Raw genomic sequence first — 4,589 nt, forward strand, 5'->3', positions numbered from 1 at the left:
TAAGCAATTGAATAAATAGAGAGCTATAATGACTAAATGCAATGCAGTAACCTGGACTGGGTCCTGGACCATGAAAAAAAAATGGATTGATGAAAGAAAAAGATACAATTTGAATAAACTCTGTAGTTTTGTTAATACCAATTCAATTAGTTTTGATAATTGTCCAATGATTATGCAAAATGTGAATATTAGTATAAAATGGATGAATGTTATCTGGGAATTGTCTGTAATATTTTTACAATTTTACTGACATTCTAAATTAAAAAATTTAAAAAGCATGGTTCATCACTCAAAAGCATATAATGGTAAGCTAGCATTTTAAAGCATTGGACATACAATTTTTAAAAAACCTAATAAATACAACAAAAGGTATGAATAATATGTTACAAAGAAACGTACTCCTCAAAAGTTGCTGGAGTTCAAGCAGGCTTATATCACAATTAACTGGACTGGTGATTAATGGCACCATGGAAAAAATAGGTGTTAATTCAAAACTGAATATAATTCTGCAGTGTTGAAACTGATGGATAGACCAAGGAAAAGAGATAGAAGGAGTTTCAATGAGAGCAATTTGGAGGTTGTAAAAGGAGGACATATTTAGGGACAGTAACTAAAATTATTAAGTTAGAATATGTGATAGTTGAGAAAAAGATTCATCTCTGAGAAATCAGAAGCACAGAGGCAAAAGCCACCCTACATTAAAACTAAAATAAAATAAAACATAAAGTGTAACACCTGGAGAAAAACATATGCTTGTAGATGTGATTTATAATCCCAACTAGAATAATATACAGATAGTAGGAGGTAGGATTCAAATGTAAAATTTTAAGATGCATTAAAAGTCCTGTATTGAATAGGTAATCATTATCTCCCAGTTTCACAAGGCTTTGCTGCATGAAGTGCTTTGTTTATCTTTTTTTTCCTAAAGCATCTTATTTCGACTCTAGCAATGATATCTGAAACTGATATTAGCTCTATATTATAGATGAGAGTGAAAAATTTAAATTACTCATTTGCCATCCTGCAGCCAACCGGGAAAAGGGTCAGACCTAAAATCACTCTTATCCTTATTCAATACTCTGTTAAATATATTACGCTTCCATCTTCTTTTTTATATTACTATCTAGTAACAGTCCACGTCCTTTTAGAGAATAAGAGCAAAAAATAACATTTTATAATCTTGGAATTTAAAAATCGAAAGGAACTGTAGAGAGAGGTAGTCTAACTCCAACGTGCTATAGCTCAGAGAGCAAGAAGCAGACCCCCATTTCTGACTCCTACTACATCAAGTGATTGATTTTTTCTGAAAGCTGATATAATTGTCCTCCTGAAACATATGGAATTTTACTAACCATTTTCACCCCAATAAACTTCAATTAAACAAACTGATATAACAGAAAACTAGAGACAAAATTTAGAGATTTCATTAATAATCTTACTGAATAAAAAGTCTCAATTTACAAGAAAAAGGGTCACTATAAAACAGCTTTTCTTCCCAGAGAAAACTATTCAAATTAAGTTGTCCTAAGCTATGTTGTTGTCTAAATCTGTAAGTGGTTATCTCAGCTCTCATGACCACATTGGAGTATTCAATATCTACAAGTATAGGTATTGTTAATATCTTACAGCATACAATTTAACTTGAAAAAGAAGGGTTGGAGAAAAGTGGGCGTATACTGAGGCATTAAGTCGCAGCAGGCAGTGCAGCATTACTCAGTGAAGAGGAACATTCTAACTAACTTAGCATAGGACAGCTTTAAACCATCCCCAGAATTCAGAATCAGTGAAACATCTGACAGGGAAGAAAACAGGCTGGCGTAGTAACTGATCTGTGTTTCAAGGGCAGAATTGTACTCATGCTGCTAACCATTGCAGACACAGATCACTGAAGCAGATCCCTGTAAACAACGGATGTCAGATGTGGGCCAATTTCCCTCTCTTTTCTCCTCCTCTCCTGTTATCTTTTCCTTTACTTTTTCCAGTACTTCCTCTTCCTTCCCCCTTTTCACAACTCCAGGTCTTGTATTTTTCTCACAAGCTGCTGATAGCCTAATACTGAGAGAGTTCTCTCACTAATCATTTCAACAGCTTTCATAGTGCCATCATCTAATCCCCACCATTGAGATGGTTGGAAAGCACGGCATGAACCTTGCTAAGTAAATAAGCTCTGGAAAGAACGAGATGAACTCATGCAGTTTCTGTCTCATAGAAACATAATTAATTATACATTGAAGGATGATAGTCACCCTGTGGGTAAAACTCAGACTAATCATGGCAACTAAAGGAGACTTAGAGGGTTGTGCACATTTTCTCATCTTACTTTTTTTTTTTTTTTTTTTTTTTTTAATACAGTCCTCAGGATGTATTGGAAGCAAATATAGAACTTCCAGTTTCTTCAAATTTCTACTTTGGTCCTAAATGGATTCATTAAGATGGTCATTACTCTCCCATGCTTGTGGTTCAAGTAACATTTGCTGTGGAATAATACTAAAAAAGAGTTGTTCATTAAATAGCAAAGGAAAATAATTTCTTACTGGGGAGCCTACAGTAGCATCTTCTAAAAGAGGTAAAATGGACAAAAGAAACACTATGTTTAATCTTAATGTGTTCGTCTTAAAACTGATTACCACAAAGAGGTACATAGCCACACGTCCACACAGTAAGTGGTTGAATATCCCAATTGAGTGTCTTTACCCTTTATTTGCTCTGTTTAGGGTGGTTGGACATTGTGAGGAACAACATAAATGCAGTGGCATCCAAAGCTAACAATAATAATGTATGAAATAATATAATCTTATATATACCTAATACTATATATATACCTCAGGTACCAAAAAAAAGTATTAATCTTATGTTACCAGTATATATCGAGTATTACAAATTTAATACAGTTTTTTTTTCTTTCTGAAAATGTATGTACATTTTTTTGGCACCCTCTTTATATCAGAACAAACTACAAGCATGTTACTATTTTCTTCGAAAGAAGTCATTCTGAAAAATCATATCTTATTGCTTGAAATATTACACATATTTTATTTGGAAATAAACTACACAACCACAGCAATATTATATAGTAGAAAGTATAGAAGCAGAGACTGGGCTCAATCATTATAGTACTAATGATAATAGTGGCTATTGGTTGAATGCTTATAATGTGTTTGCCTTCACTCTAAATGTGGTTCATGGATTAATTTAATAATGACAATAATACCATGAAGAACATTATTATTATATCCCCTCTAATTTAACAGTATGATCTGATTAAGTTACCTAACCTCTTTGAGCATCTGTCTTCTCACAGAGGATTAAATTAACATGTTTTCAAGGAACATTTAAAGTTATAGAAAAATACTCATACAGCCATTTACAGATACCAGGTAGCCTTTGTACTCCATTTCCCACTTAAGTTTCACCATTACTGGCTTTCCTGTTAATCAACTGAGGAAAGGTTTGGGATTGAGGGGCAAATTCATTGTGACTACAGGCTATGGGCAAATGCTGCAGGCTACAAGCCGCGGAACCCGCCGTCGTCAATCCCTCATGATGCAGCTTAATATCTTAACAGTTTCTGTCTTATTCGCTACAAATGGACTGAATTATGCTTCCTATTGTCAATTAAAATAATTAGGCATATTTTTGTTCAGAGACTTCATACATTTTATTGTCTGTACCTGGTATGAGTTTCCTCTAGCAAGCTAGGTTTTGATCATCATTCAGGTGTTTCCTCACACACCATTCAAATGTCATCTCTTCAGAGTTGTCTTTTCTGACCAATTTTTCCAAAATACATTCTCAGCTCCTGCCATATATATATTTTCCCCTCATCCGAATATTCTACCGTGTTTTATTTATACCATTTATCACTATCTAAAATTTATTATTCTCATTAGTTATTCCATGTATAAGAACATGAGATGATGAAATATATCCACCATATCCTGAGAACCTAAAACAATATCTATAAACTGTTATAAAAAAGAACGTTCCCTGTATTTGGAAACTAATTATTTAGAGATACAGGGTATATGCTTTGTAATTCACTGTGAATTCACTCATCTTAATAAGCTGATAAACTAGAAAACCATGATGTTATTTATGTGCTGGTATTAATCCCCATCATATGTTACTGACTTCAGAAGCCAACATAGAAACTTCCGGTTCCCAGCCTGGATAAAAACTCCCTATTCAGTTTGCCTTTCTTCAAGTGGACTTGTTTATATCACACAGTTTCTATCTTATTGGAAATAAACAAACAAAAAAAACAGAAACAAACAAACAAACAATGCACTGATATCTATGATTGCATTTGAGATCAAGCTACTTTATTTTGCATATCTGCAACCCTTATTTTTATATTGATTTCTTCTTGATACTGATGTTGGCTTTCACTATATTATCAACCATATTGCCCATTCAGGGGAAAAATATATATTTCACATGAATTATCAAAGGTTGTCTAATGTATTTTATGGGGAAATCGGCAACTACATTTTTAATTTCAAATATGACCTTCCTTCCATCTCATAAAGTTCAAATCTCTTTTTTGATACTGTGTAGACTTCACAATCTAAAAAGATGGACAATGTCAG

General features: G+C 33.4%; 1 pseudogene; it reads right to left on the reverse strand.

Annotated features, from left to right (window-relative positions):
* Positions 1-3,338: 3,338 nt before the first annotated feature.
* Positions 3,339-3,473, reverse strand: LOC141572906 (small nuclear ribonucleoprotein F pseudogene; annotated as a pseudogene).
* Between the last annotated feature and the right edge of the window lie 1,116 nt (positions 3,474-4,589).

Source organism: Rhinolophus sinicus, chromosome 17 (genome assembly GCF_057876585.1).
Source record: "Rhinolophus sinicus isolate RSI-liver-muscle chromosome 17, RSI-T2T, whole genome shotgun sequence".
NCBI lineage: Eukaryota > Metazoa > Chordata > Mammalia > Chiroptera > Rhinolophidae > Rhinolophus > Rhinolophus sinicus.